We start from the raw sequence: 25,430 nt of genomic DNA on the forward strand, positions 1-25,430 counted from the left end.
AGTTATAGAGACAAAACAAAATTACTGTACTCTATGTGGTGCAGTTCAGTAATCAGACTAATGTGAGCACTGAAAATGGATTTAACCAAAACTGTTCACATTTTGAGAAGGAACAAAGGGGACACAAGGCGGATGAATGTCTGTGAGAACAGAACTGTGGGGCAGGAAGTAAATAAATATATAAATTGCACATATTGAGTGATACTAGTAAAACCATTCCATTTATTAATATAAGAGAAAACTCCAGAAAAAATAGCTAAGAAAGTGAAAGCTATTGCCTTGGGGAGCAGGATATAGGTTACAGGGAAGGATGAGGTGAGAAGTCTGTTACTTTCTACTCTAAGCCTGGCTGTAGTACCTCCTTGGTTTTCAAACTACCTGTATGGGATATGTTGATAAAAATAAAAACTCAATAAAGATATAGCAATAGTTCATTTATTCCCTGGAAAGTGGTCTGTTGGTTTTTTGTTTTGTTTTGCTTTTTGCCTGTCTTAAGTAGCTCAAAGACAGTGACCGCTTACTATAGAGATTCTAACCAAAGAAGCACAGAGTTGCAAAAGGAAAAAAAAAAAAAAAAAAAAGGCCATTGTTGCAAGTGTCTTAGAAAACAATTTTTTGCAACAGAAAGAAAACTATTTCAACTTTTATATGACAAAAAAAAAAAAACACGCTACTATAAAACCCCAAAGAATCAGTAACTAGTGGAACTCCTACTCTTTTGGCTCTCAGTTTAGCAGGAAGCAGAGATGCAAGAGAATCTGTTTGAGGCATAAAAGAGCAGTGCAGATAAATCTCACCCATCTTAAGCCAGAAAAAGAGATTACGAGGCTTGAGTTTCAACTGCCTTTTAATATTATTTCATATTTTGAAATGATTGCACTTAATCACAAGGTAAGATGTAAACGGACTGTCCCTAGCTGACTTCTAAACAAACATTCGTAGATGCAACTTTAGTGGCATATGGATTTCCTAGTGTTTTTAGTTATTAGTTTTAAAACCAAGATAAGACCAAGATCACTTCCAAGCACCTAACTCTCTACATGCCAAAATAATGTAGGAGAAGAAGTGCGATTATAAGAAAAAGAAATTATGAATAATTGAAATTGAGAGAACCCAAGGGTTTTAATGTAACGTAAAGATATCACATTCATAGTCTCCATGGAATGAGAGTTGAGTTGAGTTTAACAAGCATATACTGAACAATTTCCACGTACCGGCTTTGTTCTAGGGATCGCAGACACAAACTTTTACTCACTCGCCAAATGTACTGAGGGCCAGCTATGTTCCTGGCTCTCTCCAAACAGTTGGGGATGAAACAGTGAACCAAATAAGCATATTTCCTCCCTCCAGTGATTATTATGGTCAATCGGGCAAGTAAACAAACTATTAAAGTAGGATGGGATTATAGCAGGGGAAGGAAATTTTGCTCTGTGAGTGCCGAGAAGAGCCTAATGCCATCAAGGCATCAGGGAACTCTCAGAGGAAGAAACCTGAAGATTGAAAAGGCACCTACCCTGCTTTTGAGCAATTCTTGGGTTAGTCTAATCACTCTGGCCCAACTATGTTGTCTGAGGAATATGTGTGATTTTTTTACCATTCAAGTTGTCTCCAGCAGCATTTTGCTTAATAATAAAGAAACTAAAAGGAAGCAGCTTTATCTACATAGGTTTATTCAAAGACTGGGTTTGAATAAACACAGGGAATCAAGACCTCTTGGCTCAGGTGCAAAGCTTCCTCTACTGAGTACATTTCACACCTACTAGGGGGAAAGTAGCTCAAAATGACATTTGAAGAAATTATTTAACAAGCCACAACTTACAATTCCACTTATAAGTCTTTATTGTCTTTTGATGACTAGGAAAGGGGGAAAGCACCATATCCCTTTAGTCTGGTTTATGCTTCTCCTTGCATGACATGCTGGATGTCTCCACTGCTTGATTAAATATTTCAAGCTGGGAATCTTGTGCTCCATTGAGCTTTATATCTAAATAAGCAGAGATAATTTTTGTGCAGTGAGAGTTCTAACAGTAAGAGTGGATTCAGAATGGCTTTAACTTTGTGAATTATTCTGAGTAAAAGACCCCACAATTAACTTCATACTTCATATTGCATTGCTTCTTCCTTTTTTTTTTTTTTCTGATCTATTTTCTTGGATATTTTTGTTAGAGAAGGTCAGTGAATTTCAGAGATTCCTGTTTGTTCCTTTTTCAGCAGGAGACTTTGGATGCTCAGAGTCTTGCTTTGGCTCCTCTGGTACAAGCCATTTGTGAGTGAGCCAGAGCCTTCTATGAAATCAATGATGCTCCTTTCCATCACAACTAACAAATGGGCTGGAGATGGAGCTTGTCCATCCTTTAAGAAAGAAAAAAACCGGGGGATCCCTGGGTGGCCCAGTGGTTTAGCGCCTGCCTTTGGCCCGGGGCGCAATCCTGGAGTCCCGGGATCGAGTCCCACGTCGGGCTCCTGGCATGGAGCCTGCTTCTCCCTCCTCCTGTGTCTCTGCCTCTCTCTCTCTCTCTCTCTGTGTCTATGATAAATAAATAAATAAATCTTTAAAAAAAAAAAAAAAAAAAGAAAGAAAAAAACCAAATTCATTGATACTTTCAATGCAACCCAAAATCTTGCCGAGGCCAACAAATAATAGGAGCCATAGATTACGGCTCTAGAAATAGCTCTTTCCAGAAGCTTCATAAAACAGGATATTTAACATAAGTAAAACAAAGCTATTTTCCAAATGCTGTATGAGTTTGAATACAGAATGTCTAAGGTCAGAATTTATCAAAGGCAATGGAATTTGTAAAGAGAAAAAAATGGAGGCAATAAGTAGCATGCCGATTTAATTTCTCAACATGAAACAATGGGAAATTTATAATAAGAGTGAAGTTTAAACTAATCATTTGATAGACCGGGTCATTTACTCAAAAATGAATCTTAATAAAAAACGACTCTACACTTTAGAAAGTATGGGGTACTTAGAGATCACGTAAGTCAAATTTTTGAAAAGCTTTATTGAGATGCAATTGATATACATGTTATATTTTTAATATTACATAACATATATAATTTGATGAGTCTGTCATAGGCATACACCCATGATACCATCACCACAATCAGTTTCTTTGTGTGGGTGTGCTAAGAACCCTTAACATGAAATCTACTTTCTTAAAAAAGCCAACCACATGATTCTTACTTTAATTACGTTTTTAATATGCCATACTGCTTCCTAAATGATAAATGTGAAACTTCACTGAAAAACTAATGTTAAATAGCTATACAAATCTAGTTTATAATTTTTGATTAACTGAATTAAAATTGATTGGATGAACTTTAGCAACTCAAAGCTACCCCAAATTAATCAATCTATGTCAGCTGCTGATGTCATCTTCAAATTTGACATACTTGTGTGATACACGATTTTTAAATTCCAGAATAAAGTGCATCAACTTCTCCTACAACATGAACTATTTCACACCTATCCTTATTGTTTCCATAACAATAAATAATCAATGAGTTCACTGAAAACACCAACTCAACCAGATGCCCTTTTAGCTATAGTGGGATTTCAAAAGAATAAAATAGATTTTGGGGGGGATTATCAGTGAAGGGGAAAAATGATAAATTTAAACCAGAAGGAAAATCCTATTTTATTTTAGAAATAAATTTCAAAGATTTTATATAGTTGTTTTAAATTCTTCGTCTGTGCTTTTGCACAAATGCCTTAAAATGTTCTTCACTGACTCTGTAGAAAATATATTTCTAGGATCATCATAACTCATAGTGTTGTGCCCAAGATTGCGAATCCGAGAAACCACCGAGGAGCCCACACCCATGCAAGTACATGAGGGTTTATTAACAAGCTCGAGCTGGGGTCCAAGTATACTCCACACAGCAGAGCAGGGACTTGGACCCCAGCTCGAGCTTGTTAATAAACTTTCATGGGTGTGGGCTCCTCGGTGGTTTCTCGGATTCGCAATCTTGGGCACAACATTTGAGGGCTCGTCCAGGATCTGAGAGACCTCCAGGACCCTGTCCAGAGGGTCCCACATGTGGTGAGTGCACTCAACTTTTTCCACCTTTTGCATGCATATTCTCTGAGAGCTCTATACTGTAATTTTACCTGTAGGAATTCCAATCTGTATTGGGTCAACATTGGCTTAGGCAGTCGCACTGGTGGGCCATCAACTGGGGGTCTTGGGAGACATCCCTTGCCCCCGCCTGGAGAACGGAGTCCCCATCTGTAAGAAGGATGGGGTCCTCTTCTGTAAGGACAGGGTCCTCATCTGTAAGGAGGGCTGGCTGCCAGCCCTTCAGTTTACTTTGTTTTGTCTCCACGGCAGCACTAGAATGTTTGTGTTACTATGTTCTTGTTAACTGTCATAACTGTTTACATAAGGAGAGGGAAATTTCAAACTTCCTGCATGTCAGAATGGTCAACCTTTGATGTGGGATGGCCCTGAGAAGGAACTTTCCACCTACCTATTATCTTACAGGTTAAGGCCGTGATCTTCAGGGATGACCCAGACGGCCACCCTGACCAGGTGCCCTATATCCTGGCCTGGCAGGACATGAGCGAGAATCCCCCTCCTTGGCTAAAACCATTTTTACCCCCCAAAGCACACAATTCGGCTGAAGGTAAGGAGAGACTCCAGGTCCACCGCCAGACTCTAGGGTCAGGTCTCAAGGCTGCCACGCAGAAGCCTACCGATCTGGCCAAGGTGTATGATGCGAGACAGGGTAAGGATGAGAGTCCAGCAGCCTTCTTAGAGAGAGTCATAGAGGCTTTTAGGCAGTACACCCCTATGAATCCAGAAGCCCCGGAAACAAAGGCTGCAATCATCCTGGCTTTTGTTACCCAGGCCGCTCCAGACATTAAAAAGAAATTGCAAAGAGTAGAGAGACTGGGAGAGAAGAGCTTGCAGGACTTAGTAATAGTAGCAGAACGAGTCTATAATAAGAGAGAAAGTCCGGAAGAACAACAAACCAAACTAAGTGACTGGCGGACCTGAAACCTGGCCAAGATCCTGCTGGCCACAACCATGGACAACCCACAGGAAAGACGGAGGCACCTCAAGAAGCTGGCCTCAGGGACAGGTAAGGAGGATGGCCCTGGTCCCCCTTGGGAGCACCCTAAACTGAACAAAAACCAATGTGCTTATTGCAAAGAAGAGGGCCACTGGGTGAAAAGCTTCCCTAACAAAAGACCTAAGGCCCCTGCTGAGATCTTGGAGATGGGGGACCTGGACGATTAGGGGAGTCGAGGTTCGGCACCCCTCCCTGAGCCCAGGGTAACTCTCAAAGTGGAGGGGCAACCCGTTGAATTCCTAGTGGACACTGGGGCACAACACTCGGTTTTATTACAATCCCAAAGGAAATTGGCAAACAAGACTTCATGGGTGCAAGGGGCCACGGGCACCAAATAGTACTCATGGACTGCCCAAAGAACTGTGAATCTCGGCACGGGCCAGGTATCCCGTGACTCCTTCATGATCATCCCTGGGTGTCCCTACCCATTGTTAGGTCAGTACTTGCTCACCAAGATGGGGACACAAATTCGCTTCCACCTCGAAGGGGCAAAAATCCTAAACAAGGAGGGGCACCCAATTCAGGTGCTTGTCCTGAGTCTAGAAGACAAATAGCAAGAAGACCACCAATTACATAATATTGCCCCCTCCAGATTCCCCCACCAGTGTCTCAGATAAAAATTGATGATGGGGGGGGCACCTGGGTGGCTCAGGTGGTTGAGCATCTGCCTTCGGCTCAGGTCATGATCCCGGGGTCCTGGGATCAAGCCCCGCATCAGCTCCCTGCTCAGAGGGGAGTCTGCTTCTCCCTCTCCCTCTGCCCATCCCCCCCACCACCTTGTTCATGCTTGCTCTGTCACTCTCTCAAATAAATAAATAAATAAAATCTTAAAAAAATATATTTGATGATGGGGAGCAAATTGATTGACTTTAAGTAGATCCAAGTGGGACATAGTAAATAGGTCTTGAAAATTATCACTACTAAGCCTGAAACTTTTACTCTATTGAGGTTTACTGAAGGTCACATGAGCTCTGTTATCTTTTTGCTATTTGTTAGTAAAAAAAAAAAAAAAAAGGCTAAATTGATGGCTAATTGTCTGTTTCCAAGTTTTCATAAGTAATTGTTAAGATACCTTTCAAAGTCCTTGGTAACCTTAAGCCTTAGTTACACTTTGATGATAAATGGGATTAAATTCATCGGACATGTAGGTCTTTTCCAAACAGGAAAAAGGGCTAAAACGTTGATTTGAATCTGTTGGTGAGCAGGCTTTGTACTTAACTATTTCATAAATTTGCCGTCTAAAGAGTTCTGGTGTGACAGTTCAAAATTGGTTACTCCTTAGTTTTCTTTTCTTTTCTTTTCTTTTCTTTTCTTTTCTTTTTTTTTTTTAACTCCTTAGTTTTCACTGGAGACTAAGGTTCCTAAGAATGAAAAGCTCTGCTAAAACAAGGCTGATGACTGACTGATAAAGAAAGCAACTCTATAAGTAGGAAAGGAGATATGTAAGAAAAATATAAGAAATGGGAATATATTGTTGTTCAAGGTAAAAGACAACAAATTTTGTCCTAGATGAGACTGACTGGAAAGAAATGGCTTGGGACAAATTCTGAATGCAGAGGAAGGTGTAGAAGGGTTGTGAAGGGAAATCCTTGCGAAGGAATTTTAGATGTGGTCAGGACACACTAAGATCAAAGTAAATGGATTTTAAAGTACAAGAGTATAGGATTAAAAGTCTACTTTCTGTTCAAAAGTTTCCTTGATTTGTTGGTCTGCTCTTGATAAGAGTAGCAGTTTTGTCCGAGAAGGAGTCAGAGATGCAGGGGCAGCCGTGGCCCCGGAGACGGAGGCCAGCTGGGCAGAGCCATTGGCAGCTGGAACATCTGCTCAACGGGCAGAACTGACTGCACTGGCCAAGGTGCTGACCATGGGGGAAGGTAAACGAATCAACATGTACACCGACGGCAGGTGTGCCCTCGCCACCGCTCACACCCACAGAGCCCTTTACAGAGAGAGGGCTTCTGCCAGCAGAGCTTGACCTCCTGAGGGCCCTCTGGCTGCCCAAGGCCCTAGCCATCATCCATTGTCCGAGGCACCAGAGAGCAGACACCCCAGTAGCCAAGGGAACCCGGCTAGCTGACTCAGAAGCTAAGGAGGCAGCCCTTACGGTGACCCAGGTCTTAGCAACCACACTATCCAATCCAGGGGCACCAACCCTGCCCGACACCCCCCAACTATACTGACACTGACTTACTCTGGATCAAACGCTTGCCTGTGACCCAGTGCTTGTGTGGCTGGTGGAAGGCCGTGGACTCCAGCATCATCCTGCCAGAGGAACTAGGATGGCAAGGCCTGTCCAGAATGCATCAGGGTACTCACATGGGGACAAGGAAGGTGGAAGACCTCATATGACATGCAAAGATCACTATTCAAGACTCTGGAGCAAAGATGGAGCAGATTGTGGCAAGCTGCCACGCAGGCCAGTTAACTGATGCCACCACCCATGGATCTAACCCGGGCACCCGGCTCCGAGGGGACTGCCCAGGAGCCTACTGGGAAGTGGACTTTACTGAGGTAAAACCTGGAAAATATGGATACAGGTATTTACTAGTGTTTGTAGATACTTTTTCAGGATGGACAGAGGCATTTCCCACCAAACGTGAAAGAGCACAGACCGTGACCAAGAAACTGCTGGAAGACATCTTACTGAGGTATGGTTTTCCTGTTAAGATTGGATCAGACAAAAAAAAGAAAAAAAAAAAGACTGGATCAGACAACAGCCCAGGATTCTCTCTGAGGTAACCCGGGGAGTGGCCCTAGTACTTGGGGCAGATTGGAAATGACATTGTGCACATTGGCCCCAGAGCTCAGGACAGGTAGAGAGGATGAACAGAACTTTAAAGGAGACCTTAACTAAATCAGCCCTGGAGACTGGTGGGGACTGGGTGACTCTCCTCCCCTTTGCCCTATATAGGGTGAGGAACTCCCCTTATAAGATGGGATTGACCCCCTAGAAGATCATGTTCAGTCTTCATCCACTTATTATCCCCAGTTTAAAACCTGAGGTGCTTGCTGAGTTTGATGATCACCAACTCCTTTTCTCCCTCCAAATGTTACAAGGAACCCATGAGCAGGTGTGGCCTAAGCTGAAAGCCCTCTATGAGACTGGACCACCCTGGGGCCCCCATCAATACTGGCCGGGTGACTGGGTATTTGTGCAGAGATCCCAACACTTCAACCTCGCTGGAAGGGACCCTACATCGTGGTCCTGACCACTCTCACCGCTCTCAAGGTCAATGATTACTCCCTGGGTCCACTACATCCACGTCCGGCCAGCTGACCCACACACCCTTCTCAAGGACTTTGTTCCAGAATGGAAAAGCCAACCGGACAAGGACAATCCCCTAAAGCTAAGACTGCGCCATTCTCACTTATTTCCCATCTCCAAGACTCCCTAGTCTGAGGTTGTCCTTCAAAACAGAAGGGGATTAGACTTAGTCTTCTTACAACAAGGGGGAGTGGGTATGCGCTGCCTTAAACGTAGGATGTTGCTTCTTCACTGAGACGTGAGAACAGCAACAAGGTTGGTTCGAATCCTGGTTTAATCATTCCTCCTGGCTCACTCTGAGAGCAACCTGGACCCATGATGGGTCCTTCCTTAGGTTCCTCTGAGAGGGGGAAATGTGGAGGCCGAGAAAATGAAGGCCATTCCACTTTAAGTTCAGCGTTAGCACAAGTACAGCCATCCCAGGCCCCGGTGAATAACAGCTGAACTTTACCCTACTTCAGTTAAGCCCCATATTAGAATGAGAACAGCACAAGCCAGTGGCAGGAAGCCCCATACTAGAAGGAGAACAGAGCTCAATGCCCTTGAAAGTCCCATATCAGAATGAGAACAGAATTTAAGAAATTCCTCCACCCCTTCGGAAGTTCCCCTAGACCAGCCCATAAAACTAAGCTGGAACCCACCCCTGGGGTCCAAGGCCCTGCTCCCCTGTGTCGGGTACACTTGGACCCAAGCTCGGCTCCTTGGTGGTTTCTCAGATTCGCAATCTTGGGCACAACAATAGCAGGATAATTCTGAAAGCATCTAAGTGTAGTTTGCTGTCCTAATGAGAACTGTCAGCTTTATATATTTAAGCAGAACTTGATAGGAAAACTGGATTGCCACCTCAGGTTTATTAGATGAATTATTCTGTTTATAGAGCACTCTGAATTTCCATAGCCATGTTGATTTCAAAATCTTTAAATGTTATTTACTTATTATATTTGTTAAATTGCTAGATGGAGCTACCTGGAAAGTAATTATAGGAACCCTGAAGAATAATTATGCAATTTTATTGATAATAGGATTGGTGTAGCCTAATAAACACTAACATGATTTTCAAAAAACATCACAAAGTTCTGATGCTTTCAGGCAAACCTCACTATCCAAATAATAAGGCATAAATGGAATGTCATAGGAAAGTATCCAGAAGGGGGGTGATTTCCTCACAAAACTACTCCCTTATCTTGTTCCTTCTCCTGCCATGTGTCTGCAAATTATTTCATCCCCTTTTCATGTCTCCAAGTAAAGTTAGCATCTCCCTCTTTCTGTGCACCATCCTTCCTTGCTTTTCTCCTTGGCTGTAACTCACTTCAATTCACGAGCCACAAACCACTGGATGTCTGTGACACCCATCTGTTCCCAAGTGCCTCTTCTCGGCCTCTGCTTCGAATTTCCTGTCTACTTTTTATTCTACACACTCATTTGTCATCAAGTTTCCAATAAGCACAACCTGACAACACTTTCCTTCAGCTGTCTAGAGAATCTCTTGATTTGCAATGAGTTTTCTCCAATGCCTCTGCAAAGGCCACCTAGAGGAAAGCAAACCACATTCCTTTATTAACACATGCAAATTCCAAGAAAGCTCTCATCCCAGTTTCAAGCCATGATCAATGGGATGTGGGAGTCAGTGGATAAATGCTCCTCTGCCACTTTTTTGTGGAGCATATAGTTCTAAGGCACAGTCCATATCACCCTAGTCAGGATCAAGCCCAATGGCCAGCAGGAGGAATCACTCTTGTATGCGAGTTCCCTCCACCTTTGTTTTATTTTTCCTAGTCCTCTACTTCTGACCTTGAGATTTCTGTCCCCTCCCCAGCAAAAAATTAATTCCTGTAAGCCTTTAACTTCAGGTATGTTTTTCTGGGATCTGACTTCTTAACTGACCTGGGTCCTTGAACTTCTTCTTTAAAAAAAAAAAAAAAAAAAAAAAAAATATATATATATATATATATATATATATATATATAATTTATTCATTCATTCATGAGAGACACAGAGAGAGAGAGAAGCAGAGACACAGGCAGAGGGAGAAGCAGGCTCCATACAGGGAGCCCAACGCAGGACTTGATCCTGGGTCTCCAGGATCACGCCCTGGGCTGAAGGCAGCACTAAACCACTGGGCCACTGGGGCTGTGTAGTCCTTGAACTTCTGCAAGGAGCCTGTCCTCATAAATCCCTCATGTCTAATCCTTGTTTATTTACTAGACAAATATTTATGTAACACTTACATGCACCATACACTATTCTAAGGATTATAAAACACTAACTGGTTCAATTCCTCAAAAACCTGAGGAAGGCGCTATTATCATCACTATATTACAAATGAAGACAAACAAAAGTTTAAATGACTATCCTAAGATCACACAACCAGTAAGTGAGGCAGCCAAGGTTCTAAATCAAGCAGTCTTATCATATTCAACAAATAACCTAATTTTTTTTTGATTGCTATCCTAACTTCATTACAGCGCTATGTCATTAAGGGCATTCTTCATCTCAAGTGTGTGTTTGTTCTCAAATTTGTGATCAAAATCCCGTTAGATTCGATATTCTTTGGATGGCAATCTTAGGGCAATGATCTAAGCAATATGCTTAGATACTCATCAAGTGCAAATACTCATCAAGTCTCTGCTTGGAAACCTGTTTGTTGATGTCCCATTGGCCAAAGCATATAACATAGCCAAGTCCAGAGTCATTGTGGAATGGGAACATATGTATAAGATGGATGGATGGCAGGAAATAGAATGCACTTAATTTTTTTTTCTTTGATATTATAAATTCTTGTGTATAAATATGTTAAGAAAAAAGCAAACGCAGAAAAATTCTGGTACTGTTTGCCACCATGAGAGACATAGGCGAAATAATGGAAAATGCAAAACAACTACCTGAAATGTTCTTTAGAAAATATTTTTATATGTTTAACACAGCAGGAATTTTTTTGTAATGGTTAACTTATAAGAGCAATTGTCATGATGGTTAACCTTTTTACAAAATCTTTGGTAACTTGGCCAAGAATAGCAAAGAGACAAAACTAGAGACACTTTCAATGGTAATTTTGTTCATCTTCCCTTCTCTAGAGAAGATGACATAAATTACTTTGAGCAAAAACAAAACAAAACAAAACCAAAAAGCTACTCCACCAAGTTGTGAAATTCTTATTTAACAAATCTTCATTTACCTCACTTTTATTTCAGCCCTACAAAGGAATATGAAATATAACACTTTTACTAATACTTTGAAATGCTCAAATAAAAAGCACTACTAAACAGTAATTAAATGCACTGCATCATTACCTTTTATGGTAGCTATAGGCAATTTGAGTGTATTTTTTGCAGTATACAGGGACATGCACAGTTAAAAAGCAAAATCATTATAAGACTGATTGGTCCCAACATTTTCTAAGCAGAAATTTAATATTTTTTATTCTCATTCAAGAAGTCAGCATTCTCAGAAAACACATTAAGTTCAACACATTCAGCTGTTTTTAAGTTACCTGAAAAGAGAAAATAATGCACTTTCTTGTTCTAGAAAAAAGAATTGTAGAAAGCCTGTACATAATTTAAAACAGCTTACATTTATAACTTCAGGCTCTCTAAGTGTTGATTATTCAGTAGGAAACAAATGCTTAGCTAAATTTGAAAGCTACAAAAAAAAAAAAAAGAGAGAGAGAGAGAGAGACTGTTATGAAAGTGTTTCCCCTCTTACAAGGCTAGCTCTGCTTTGTATTTTTGAAATGTATGCAAAAATCTCAAGAGGTGACCCAAATTATTGTCCCAAGTATTTACAAAAGGATCTCAAATGATCCTTAGAAGATTTTATCATTAATCTACATGACAAACAGAGTTGAAGGCGGCAGAGAGGCCTCTTTGGTGAAGATATAGCACCCACAAAAAGACCAGCATCAGTATTGGTTCTTTTTCAAATGCAGCAGTGAAAATGGAGGCCACTTTTCCACTCTCTTCTTGCAATTCAAAATGATCAGCTTTGATTTTGCTGAAACCCACTGGTGAGTCTGAGAATGGGAAAGAGAAGTTGCTATCAGAAGTTGCTACCCTAAGATCACAAAGTAAAGTATTTTTAGGGTCTCATCTCTAATTGAAGATGAACGCTCTATTTTCTCAAGATTAACCTCTCAATTTTATTTCTGGAATTAGAATTTAACCTCAAGTGCATCCTGAGGGCACCTATAGGGCAAGAATACAAATTAGATGTCCAAGGTCTGGCCCCCATTTTCCTCACTAAGAGCCGCCCTCCCATAGCTGAACCAAATTGGCCTTTTTTTTTTTTTTCCCCCAAATTGGCCTCTTAAGCACTCATATCAAATACCCAGTTGATTGGTCCAAGTTATGATGAAGCCCTCCTCCCAAGCAACTGCCTCCTACTCATCACTGAAAGGACATCCCCAGGGGAGAGTCATAGGAACTCGAAGTTGGATGAGCTCATTAGGCAGGAAATTTCCAGGTTCAGGGTAGTGAGAGCAGAGTTTAAGAGAGAGATGTAGAGGCACAATTTCAGTGTTCAGCACCATGTAAGTAATGTCAATAACTGCTGTTATTGACAGAAGAGTCAGAGAGAGTCAGAGCAGATCCTATGAAGAGCAGGGCTCATGTCAGTGTCTCTGGTCATTGAATCTAAACACAGTGATGCTTCTTCATCTATTGCAGATTCATTCTCCTTAGACTTCCATCTAATATATAGCAGAATAGTTCAGAGGCCCATTTGGATGACAGTAATAGATATGTAATAGATACAGGGCTACTTCATCTAATTGTTTTCTCTCTAAAACAATTACTTTTGAAACATTTACATATATGTTTTTTTTTCCTCTGAACAAAATTCATTCCTTCATCACCATATTTGAATCTTGTATTCCATGTCATCTGGCTGAGTGATACTTTACAAATGACATTAAACACAATTATACATTTACATAATTGTTTGTGATATCTCTGTGGTCATAAATCAATAGTTAAGAGCCTCGAGTCACATTGCCTTGGTTTAAATACTGGTTTCGTGATGTACAGTTGGTTGATCTTAGCAGAGTTATATACCATATCAGTGTCTCCATTTCCTCACTTGTAAGATAAAGATAGCATTATCCACTTCAAAGGATCCTTTTAAAGATAAAATAAGTTAGATATGTAAAACACTTGGAACACTTTCAAGTAAAAAGCAGGTACTTGGTAGTAGATGTTGTTTATTGATATCGTCATTACCATCACCATCATCACAATAAAACAGCAGTTATTAACATTACTTGGAAATTAGAATTAGTTGGAGGTGCTTTTAAAAAGGCAGCATCTCAAACCAAACTTGGGGAGTATGATCCAACCATCAGTAATTTGTAGTCTCATAACCAAGAGTATTTCTTTCAGTTTTATTATTATTTTTTCAGTTTCATGACACTGCCCTATGAAATAGCCCTGCGTCTATTACATATCTATTACGGTCATCCAAATGGGCCTCTGAACTATTCTACTATACATATCTACTAAGTACTTTTTCTCTATACCCAGAGCTGAGACTAGGATGTAGGAACAAGTAGCAGAAGTAAGATACATGACCTTATAGTGGGAAAGGTGAACAGTTCACAAAAATAAAGGATGATCAAATACAGATAAGTATCATGAAACTCCCATTGAGAAAATCCATAGTATGATGACATACATAAAGGATGACTGTAAATAAGGTAGGGGGTTCTTTAAAACACGATGCTCAAAGAAGGCCTCCTGGTAGCTTCTCATCACCTGGTAGCTTGTTAGAACTGCAGAATCTTGGACCTCATCCCAGGCCTAATCAGAATCTGCATTTTATGTTACCCATAATCCAACTTGAACAATTATCAACTCGTGGCAAATGTTTCTTTTATGGCCCTAGCTCTAATTATTTTGAAGCAAATCTTAGACATCATATAAATATATCTATAAATATTTTAGTATATGTCATTAAAGATAAAGACTTTTCTCCTAGGCTTTTAATTTGAGCAACAGAGTAGACAGAGATACTATTTACCAGGATAGAGGAAATGGAGAGAAGATGATGAGGGGCAGGGGAGGGTTGTGGAGAGTAGGCAGGAAATTATTAGGAGAGAAGACGAGAGCTGTCCTTTGGACACAGTACGTTTCAGACTCCTATTTGGCAATCCCATGGAACTGAGTATCAGGTATGCAGCCAGACATATGATCCAGAACATTGGGGAGCCATTGGGGGCGGGGACATACACTTGGGAGTCATCAACGTGGAGGTGGTGTTTCAAGTTATGGGACGGATTTGAAAGAGAAAGTAAATAGAGAGAGAGAGGAAAAAAAAAAAAGGAAGAAGAAGCCTAGTCCCAGGTACTTGGCATGCCAATGAAGTAAGGAAGAAAGAACAGAACTCTGATGGGGCCAAGCCATTGAGACCAGTCAAAAATGAGCAGTGTTGGGTCATGGGTCTGAGACAAGAGAATGTTCTGAAGAGAAAACACTCCATGATATCAAATGATCCAAAGTAAGATACATGGGTGCACGTTACTGTCTGTTAGTCTGGGCAACTGGTAACACTAATAAAAGAGCTTTATGGGGAAAGGCCATAAACTGAAGTGGAAAGGATATTAGCTCAGACAGAAAGCCAGGCAGTTTCCCCTCAGAGTTTCATTACTCTCTGGATGTGTCTGATTAGTCATGTCGTGTGAGGAAAATACCAAAGTTTTAAGATTATTTCCTTTTTTAGTTTTAGAAATTATTTCCTTTTTTTCGTAAGCTAGACAACAAAAGAAAAGCGAGTGTGGCTGGAATGAGGGGAAAATAAAAACACTCAATATTAAATAATTCTTGTAAGACATTTTTCAAGTCAGAGCAAAAAAGAAAGTGTATGGGGTCAAGAGTTATGTTTTTAACGGTTTCTTCTTTGTTTGGTTGCCTTTATTGTATGGGTGAGAGGTCAATATACCATGTTGATTCCTGAAGGGAATAGTTATGCAGGGGAGGGATGAGTAATGCAGGTACAGAACAGGAGTAAAGGGAGGATTACTGCAATTGGGTAAGGGATATGAAGCACAATTATGGAATGGGACCGAAAAGTAGCACCCCACAACTTTTTTTTCTTCACTGTGTCTACAGGGAAAAGAAAACGATTATGAAAACTTTTTCTGCCTTTGGCTCAGGTCATGATCCTGGGGTCTTGGGATACAGTCCAGCATCGGGCTCCCTGCAGGGAGCCTGCTTCTCACTTTGCCTACGTCCCTCCCTCTCTCTGTGTGTCTCTCATGAGTAAATAAATAAAATCTTTAAAAAGTAATAAAGTTCAACTCGTCAACCAGGTTGTAGGACTTCTCCAAAATCCATCTGTTTCGGTGAAGGCAAAATGAAGGTGAAGAGCTGGGTTAAGTCCATGGAGGTACTCCAGGCAGGTACAGTGGTGGAGGGAGGGGCAATGTAGGGACGATGTGTGTGAGAATGAATAAGAGGAGTTTATACAAATCTCACCAAGGGACTTCAATGTCTTGCCTTGGGTCCCAAATGAAGTAAAATAAAATCTAGATCTACACACTCAAATAAGTTTAAGTGAATGGACTCTTGTGGGGGAAAAAAAATCATTGTTTGGTTTTCTTTCTAAGAGCAATCAGAGTTCCTCATGAAGACATGCCAAAAGCCTAAGAAATTTTGTCAGAGAACATATAAACTGTACTAATAACCGATGAACGTTTGGACAATAGGAACTGTTAGCTTTTTTTATACATACAGCTTTTCTTTGGTCCTCCATCTGCGAACTGTAAGACTAATTCAATGCAGACTCCCACTGCAGGAACGTGATTCACGCCACATACAGCAAAGGACACCCGCTAATCCCTGCTCCCACCAGGCTGAGCCTGGCACCGAGTGTGCAGTCTGGCTTAGAAGAAGGTTGCCTGTGGTTGTATGGATGAGGCTGCTCTGGTCTCCCCAGGTCTCTGCAGATGGCACAGAGGTTTATTCCATGTGGAGTCCACACCCCTACAACACGAGTGCCGATGCCTCAGAGCAAAAGCTAAAGGATTTCCTTTGAACAGGGAAAGTAAGCCAACGGTTGAGATAATTTTCACAAGACAGTCTGGAAATAGAGAAGCAGTAAACTAATACATGTATTACTTTAAAAAGTAAAATGAGAGAAATGGAATTGCTTTAGGAAATTTATTATTTATTTTTTAATTTTTTTTTGTTTTTGTTTTTGTTTTTTTTTGTTTGTTTGTTTTGCTAGTGTATTAATGTGAACAAAGACGATGTGTGTTTCTTTTCGGGCTCCTATCAGCAGAACTGATGATAATATCTGAAATGACTTTTGACATACGTTTCCTGGAACAGGCACTTTCAAGCTATCAGATCAGCATAAATATCTGATAACAAGACTTTGAAAGATGTAAAATAAATTCTGGAGTTGAACATTCACATTCAATCGTATATCTCATTTACAATGTTGTAATATTGTTGAAAAGACCCTTAAAATAAACCCAAACCACAAATCTTAGCTGCTTTTAATACATATGAATGGTATGGCTCACAAGTAGATTTCAAAATATGCCCGTTTGATCATTTTTATATGCTTTGGGAAAAAGTAAAGCACATTACTTAATTTCCCACATCTCTAATGAGGAGCCCAGCATATTTGCTTTTATTGTACAGCATCAGTTAAAAAGGTTCAGGTCACATCAGCTACACATTTTCCAACTACATCAAAGGCCTCATACTAAGGACTTGCTTTTCCCTTAAATCCTTCCTTGCAGCTAAAGTAAATTTTTAATGATAATGCATCTTCTTCTGACCATCTTTCTTGTCATTCCATTCTCTTAAGTCTTTAATGTGTTCGTGTATAAGGATAATCTGATCATTATCCTTATCTATATCTTTAACTTTATCTGATAACATTATCTGATAACATTATCCTTAACTTTTTAGTGTGTTCCTGTATAAGGATAATCTGATCATTTAGCAACAAGCAGACACAGCAGATTTAGTGAAGAGACATTATATGCTTTTCCTATTGAAATTGCTAATATTTATGAATTAAGTTCTGATAAAATCTATGCAGTGCAGAAATATTTTAAATTTGGAGGCTATTTACCATTTATGGTTTCAGATATTTCTAGTTAACTCCCTATTTAAACTTCAAACTTCTAAAGTAGATTTTATTTTTTTTCATAGTTGTACAAAAGCTTTAAATCAAATTTGATTAAAAACATAAACAAAAGCAAATCCTAGTTCTTTTACCTCTCTTCGATCTTTCTGTTCTGCTCCCCCAGAAGCAACCACTCCAACTCTTTTGTGTTCCTCTTTCTTGGTTTACATTCCTTTCTTAATGAAGTACATCCTCAGATAAGCAAACTATGTAATTAAGGAAAATCTTGTACCACTGAAAACACAATTTATTCTCACATCTATTCGATAAGTTGATTGAAAATGATTTTCCCTCAAAGTTTTAAAAATTTTGTTCTACTCGCTCCGATTTTCAGATTGGTGATTCTGATGCAATCCCAGATTATTTACATGGGACTTTTTTCCTTTTTTTAATTTCTGAAAGCTTCTTTCAAATTTAAGAAGGCTCTACTCTCAGCATAGAGCCCAACATGAGGCTTGAACTCATGACTCTGAGATCAAGACCTGAGCTGAGATCAAGAGTCAGACACTTAACCAAGGGAGCCACCCGGGTGCCCGTCTGAAAGGTGTTTTGGGTCTTCTCTTTACTTCCTAGTCATGGGAAATTTCTCAATGATGTTTTATGTTTTTAATTTTTTAAAAAAGATTTTATCTATGTATTCATGAGAGACACAGAGAGAGAGAGGCAGAGACACAGGCAGAGGGAGAAGCAGGCTCCCTGTAAGAAGCCAGATGCAGGACTTGATCCCAGGACCCCGGGATCATGCCCTGAGCCAAAGGCAGATGGTCAACCATTGAGCCACCCAGGTGTCCCACGAGCCACTCTGGGGTCCCCTTAATTATGTTTTAAAACAGACTCTTTTTTTTAATTTTTATTTATTTATGATAGTCACAGAGAGAGAGAGAGAGAGGCAGAGACACAGGCAGAGGGAGAAGCAGGCTCCATGCACCGGGAGCCCGATGTGGGATTCGATCCTGGGTCTCCAGGATCGCGCCCTGGGCCAAAGGCAGGCGCCAAACCGCTGCGCCACCCAGGGATCCCTAATTATGTTTTAAAACTAAAGACACATCTTTCAAGTCTGAGTATTTTCTTTATTATACGTTTTATAATTCTTCACCACCATTATTTTCTTTTCCTTAAATTATCGCTTAGATTTTGGACTTTTTGGCTTAATACTTCAAGTCTTTTCTTCATACCATCCATGTCTATCTTTTTGATTGATTTTATGGAAGATTGCTACACCGTTTCTTTCTAGCATATCTTTGATGTTTATATTCATGAATTTTGCATATAACACAACCAATATCCCATATCATCATAATACAACACCACATTACCTCTTGAAGGATAAACTTGGTTTCTTTGATGCTTGATCTTCCTGCGTAAATTGTATACGTATGTGTGTATGCTTAATTCCTTTTGTTTTTGTGTTTATAGTTTCTGCATCTCATTTTATGTCCAAGGGTTTCTTCAAATGCATAAGGATATATGGGAATCTGTTTCTGGTTTAGGGTGAACAGTAAATAGCTAAATAAAAGTTCTGATACACAAGTGGGTCCTGTTGTCTTTATGGTTTCACTGTTGTGTCATCAGTTCACTAGTTATATTTTTGTGGAAGATCCCTAAATGTCTGTAGTGAAATGTCTTTTCTCCAGGGTGGATCTAATTTTCCGTGAATATAGTCCATGTTTCTGAGGTAGAATGGAGTGAGCAATCTTACCCTTCAACGTGCTGCTTTTCTTCATATTTTTATTTTCTTCTGAATGTCTCACCTTCATCTTTACCTTATGACTCTCTCTCTAGAGCTCATCACATGGTTTCTGCAGATCATATGTGACCTGTCTCAGAGACAGCTGGAAGAAGAGTAGGCACCCACTCGGCCAGGTTTGTAATGATAATCTAGGAGTCTATTGACTCCTATGCAATGCGGGGGGAAAAAAGTCTTGTCTCACCACAACCAACAAATTACCTTATTTCTGGTGCCTCCTATCCCATAGCCTTTTTCAAATGATCTCTTACACTTATCTGTATGGGGGAAAGTCTAAGATTGGGCCACCACTTTCACCTATTCTGAGTCTTCAAGTCTAGAGTTACAGCTTTCTTCTAGGTTTATCTAGGCTGCAGTCTATATTTCTGTTTTTTATTCCCCTCTTAATTTAGGGTGACTGTTGGGGAAAATAAAAATGATTTTACTCTGTTGAAACTAAAAATTGGATTTAGATACTTTTAAAACATGTGGTGATTTTTTATTTGTTCATGTAAGTAAAGAAATGGTAATGAAAATGACTAAATAAATTAGTAGATAGAAGTAGATAAACCTTATAAAATTTGTATCCAAAGCTTTCAAGTGTTATGTTATCTGGTTTTGATTTGTTTCCTTTTTGTTTGTTTCCGTATCAATGTTTGACAATCTGCTATTCTATAGCCACTATAATATGTAGTAAAACCAACCCATGTCATGGCTGAGAAGGAAGAAGGAAACTATGAAATATCATATATATCAATGATATATGATATAGATCAATCATACACATGGCTTTCTACTCATTACTTACTCAGGGTAAACATATGGTCAATTTAAAATGGGCATTGAGACCATTGAAAATGGACCTTGACAAGTGCTTCTTAATAGAGATGGTTTTCAAAATCTGTTCTTTGTAATCATTCTGTCTTTAATCACCCTCTCCATTGGTTGTGTAAATATAGGTCTTCTTTTGAATTGCTTTTATTTCTCCCTGACTTCTCTAATTAGGGCAATAACAAATTAAAACATTTTTATATATGCAAAATTTTGTTTCAAAGAAGTTATAAAAGAATTAGTAATGACATATATAATACTGCAAAATAACTAACATAACACAATTTAAAAAGAATAGATATTTGAGTTTATGTATATAAAACATTTTATATACATTTCAACATTGTTTTTAGACACAGTAGCAAAAGCATTCCTATGAAAAGTCCACTATCACCACTATTATTACATATTTTGCTATAGATAGTAAATGGTGCCTACATGCAAAATGATAAAACAGCAGATGCACACAGAAAATAGCAGAAGCAGAATTATATAATTATAATGATAATTATAGTATGATCACCTACTCAGAAAATTCAAGACAAGTAGACATCATCATTACATCTTATGAGAGAGTTCAGTACAGTGCTCAGTATAAAATTAAAATTTCAGAAATTGTTAGCTATCATACACAAATTATATTCAGTACTGCAATATAGTTAAGGAAAAATACTGTTTATAAGAGAGCTATCCAGTTTTAAAAATCTACATGAAATGTATGAGATTTCTGTAAAAATACTTTAAAACTTTACATATAAAAAGTACATATAAAAAAGTCTTGAAAAAATGGACAAAAGTCCATTTTGGATGAGAGTCAATACGATAAAGTAACATTTGTCAAATTATTCTATAGACTTATACTTTCCCATACAAATATTGGACAGTTTTATTGTTTGTCTCACTTTTTTTTTAATTTGTGGCAAATTTAAAAATTTATGACATTAAAATTCACATTGATAATTTAAAATTTAAAAAAGAAAAAGATTTAAAATTGGTAACTAGCTCTACTTAATATTTAAGCACATGTTAAGACTGTATTACTTCACAGTTTAGAGCTGTCTGAATAGACAAATAGACAAATAGAGATGATGTAAAATAGAAAGTCCTAAAGTATGGTAAAATGCATAAATATTTACCTAATGAATAGTAATGATGACACTTAAAATCATCAAGAGAAAATGAGTTTCTCAATACATGGTTTTATGTAACTAGACGGCGTCTAGACGAAAAATTACAACAAAACAAAATAAAAGCAGAGTTAGAGCTATCACTTCTTACTCCAGAATAAGTCCAAGATCTAACAAAGATTTAGACATAACAATGAATAAAAATACATAAAAGTCTTCATTTAGGAAAAGCTTTTCTAAGCCTCACCACAAAACTGGAGACTGAAAAAAACCAATGCTGATGAAAAGAATAAATATTAGCAATCTGTGTATGTCAAAACGTTGCAAACAAAAGTCAAAGATAAACAGCACGTTGTGATAGATGTGATGTATTCAAAATCTCCTCTCTTTACAAAAAAGGGACTTCAAAATCAGTAAAATAAACAAAATAACCCTCAATAAAGAAAATAAGTAAAAAAAAAAAAAAAGAAAATAAGTAAACAAGTCTATAGATTAAAAAATGGAAGTGGCTTTTACACCTATTGCCCTATGTTCCACTATGCTCCTATGAAGATAAATTATAATTTAAAACATAATATTGTTTTTCAGCGTTCAGAAGGGTAAACATAAAAAAGTTCCCTTCAGTTAGAATGTGTAGAAACACAATCTCAATTGATTTTGTGCATTCATTAATCTATGAAGGTATCATAAAATTTTAGGAGGGATTATTTTGGGGATTTGGGATTGCTCAAAAATATTTCTACATAAATTAATGGCAATTGCTTCTTATGAAAAGTTTCATAGGAATGCTCTGATTTCAGATAGCAGAGAAAACCTGTATTTCTCTTTCTGGCTGTTTGATGTTTGACCAAGTGCCTACATAGCCCATTAAAATAGACACATACACACACACACACACACACACACACACACACACACCACATATACACACATTAAAAATAATGCTGGTAAAGGAAAATGATCCAAAGGGAAAGTACAGTGTGGAAAGTTTGCTAAGATTGAGATTGATTCAGAAAATTCATGAAAATTTATTCTATGAAGTCGGTATATTTGCAAGACGTGAGACACAAATATGCCTGAAACGTGATAAGGGCATGGCCATTTGTGGCCATCGGTGATGACTGGATTTAAAAACAATTTCTGAAAGAAACACAACTATTTGTGATACTGAAACCTTTCATTTGAAGTAGGTGGTATGTAACAGACCTAACAATACCCTTACATTGCAAAGTGAAACAACTTACAGAAAGCTCTCTTTTGATATAATCTAACTTTACATATTATATCTTTATCATTCCAAACTTTATCATTGCAAACTTTAATTTAGAGAATTAAAAGACATATTTTATAGGGGACTACTAGGATGGGTTTCAGGCTACCTGGCTGGATAGCTTAATCCAGTAGTACAATTTAGGATGTCTAGTAGTTTGAAAGAATGGCTTATCATTCAGATAAGCATCCATAGGTATTATTTTTCAAACTGATGAATTGAGCAGCAGTGAACTGGATATTATACCCCCTGACAATTACGTGGAATATAGCAATTCTGTGTTCTAGGTAAATGGGGAGCTGCACAAATCAGCAAAACTAAGGATAAGAGAATGATTTGTTTGTGAAAACTGAAGCGTCACTAGGACATTTATCTCAATGAAAGGCAATGCCATCTCATATTTGTATCAGGCAAGGTCCATGCAGTTTGTAAAGCTTTCTAACAGAAATGGGCTTTATTTATTTATTTTATTTTATTGGAGCAGCAACTTTGAGTAGCAGAGGAAGCTATTATTATGGATGAAGAAACCGATTTAGTGTGATTTAGTCAATATCAAAGAAATAAGTAAATGGCACAGCCAGCTCTAAATGCTAGACTTTGACACCATATGTGGGTTCTTTCCTCATATCTAATTCACTGACCTTATAATACATACTCTCTGCACACACACCCCATCCCTGGGATATATTATTTGTATTTTTTCCTACTTTATTTTTATTTATTTCTATTTATTTTTATTTTTTCCTACTTTAAATCTGACTAATTCACTCATGCTTTCTAGGATTTTTTTTTCCCCTTGGACACAGAGTTATGGTAGGTCTGGGGCATGGGGTCAAGTGAGAACATATACATACACATGTATGCACACACATGAGCACAATCACATGTAAAAATAGAGTCTATACGACTACAGATGAGGGAAAGAAAATGACTGGAGATGAAGAAGAGAAAACTGGGGCACTTGGGTGGCCCAGTCGTTTAAGTGTCTGACTCTTGATTTCTGCTCAGGTCATGATCTCAGGGTCATGAGATCAAGCCCTGCATCAGGCTCATCACTCAGCAGGGAGTCTGCTTAAGGACTATCTCTCTCCCTCTGTCCTTCCCCCCATGCACTCTCTCTCAAATGGATAAATCTTTTTTTTAAAAAGAAGAGAAAATGACATCAACTATAAAGGCATACCTGAGAACACAAAGCAAGAGAGAATTCAGAGAAGAAATGGGATTTATAGCCTTAAGGAAGAAGAGACCTTTCTTACTCATCATATTACAGAAAAGAAGGTGGGAGGAAGTGGTTAGTAGGGGACTTTGGCCTGTAGGTCCCTATTCTGCTCTCTTTATTCATTTTTTAAAGATTTTATTTATTAATTTGAGATACAGAGAGAGAGCACACCCAGGGGGCAGAGGAAGAAGCAGGCTCCCTACATAGCAGCCTGATGCAGGGTTCCATCCCAGGACCCCAGGATCACAAACCGAGCCGAACGCAGACGCCTAACCGGCTGAGCCACCCAGTCGCCCCTATTCTGCCCTCTTTAGGGCCAGGGCCAAGCCAATATTTAGATTATACTGAATAGTAAGCTTATGACAAATACACTTTATTTCATCATACGATGATGTTGAAATAATCACTTTTATGTACTTATATGTATTATATATAAATTTTTATTAGTACTAAGAAGGAACATGTAATCAAAATGTCTTAAAGTTTTAATGAATTTCTGAGAGGGCAATGGAGCCATGTATAAAATAGACTGAGAGGTATACATACCTTAGTGATGGAACCATTTGATACAATGAAATAAAGTTAAAATGTCTAAAAGGACCGTGCAAACTGCTTAGCCTCTACAGATAGGAATAGTTTTATCGTGGACATGCAGGTGCTTGCTTCATTCCCACTAGTTAGTTGCAAGCTTCCTAAGAGTGAAAACTTTCTTTTCCATCTCTCTGTCTTCCACAGACACTAATTCATCTACGATCAGTGTCATGTACAGCCTTTTAAGGTCTTACATTGAGACTTTTTTGGTATATCAATATACCGAAGCCTTACATGTTTGTTTTCTGAATCAAACACACAGGAGTGAAATGTGTATCTGCATTGGCTCTGCACTTAGAAATTAAGTGACTAGATTACTTAACCTAAAATTGGTTTAATAATAATTATCCATGGCATTGTCACAAAGACTAAGCATATAGCACAATGTGTGATACGTAACAAAGTTGCCGTAAATGTGAGCAACAGCCACTAGTAGTTATTTCCAATCGATCTCCTTGGCTGAAGGAAGAAATCATGCGCTCTCCTTCAAAACACTGGCAGACATGAGAACCTTCTGGTAGTTTTTACTTGGGTCTCGTACAATGCTATAGTTTAACTGATAGTTTTTAAAGTGGGTCTCTCTAAGTATTTCATATGCTTTAATTAACTATAGTCTATACTATAACTATATAACTATAGTCTATAGTTATAGACTATAACTATAGTCTTCCAAGGAATTAGGAAAGCTTATGTCCAGTTTAGTTTCATGATTAGACCTGTCCACATCTGTCTAACAATGGAGGAGGGGGGTTTCCTATGAATTTTATGTTATTCTCCAAAAGTAGATCTGAGCTTCAAGACTCCAGATCCCTGTGAAGTACAAATCCTCTTTTAGAAAAAAGATGTATATTGGCTCCAAATTGCTTTTCACAATTCTTACATTCAGTACATGACTGAAATAAAGATCAATTCAGACTCTAGTTTCTTTGCAGATAAATAAATGATGGACGATATCTCTAAGACAGGTGGAGCTTTTGATGGATGGACAAGCTGAATACATAAACACACATGAAAGGCCAATTTTGAGCACACATCCCAAATCCCTTTGGTCTTCTCGGGCCCATCATCTGATGTCAAAAATTCCTTTTGTGGAGAAATTTTCTTTGAGGTTTTAATGGTACCTATAGGTTTGCTTCCCGTTATTGTTGTCTAAATGGTAATGTGATATAAGCTTCCTTTCCTGTAGATTC

General features: G+C 38.6%; 1 protein-coding gene and 2 long non-coding RNA genes across 3 annotated transcripts in view; 1 reads left to right on the forward strand and 2 right to left on the reverse strand.

Annotated features, from left to right (window-relative positions):
- The window catches only part of CNTNAP2 (contactin associated protein 2), a 1,981,926-nt gene that overhangs the window by 1,749,917 nt on the left and 206,579 nt on the right, over positions 1-25,430 (reverse strand). The gene's annotated exons all lie outside the window — the stretch shown is intronic.
- Positions 2,112-4,327, reverse strand: LOC112651052 (uncharacterized). Its single transcript, XR_003130571.3, has 2 exons — positions 4,118-4,327; positions 2,112-2,352 (listed from the first exon to the last, which is right to left on the reverse strand). It is a non-coding gene; the product is annotated as an uncharacterized LOC112651052 (long non-coding RNA).
- The window catches only part of LOC118351056 (uncharacterized), a 54,066-nt gene continuing 33,030 nt past the window's right edge, over positions 4,395-25,430 (forward strand). Inside the window, exons 1-2 of the long non-coding RNA XR_004805860.2 lie at positions 4,395-5,091; positions 19,259-19,339. This is a non-coding gene — a long non-coding RNA (uncharacterized LOC118351056). The remainder of the gene's footprint in view (positions 5,092-19,258; positions 19,340-25,430) is intronic.

This window comes from Canis lupus, chromosome 16 (assembly GCF_003254725.2).
Source record: "Canis lupus dingo isolate Sandy chromosome 16, ASM325472v2, whole genome shotgun sequence".
Taxonomy (NCBI): domain Eukaryota; kingdom Metazoa; phylum Chordata; class Mammalia; order Carnivora; family Canidae; genus Canis; species Canis lupus.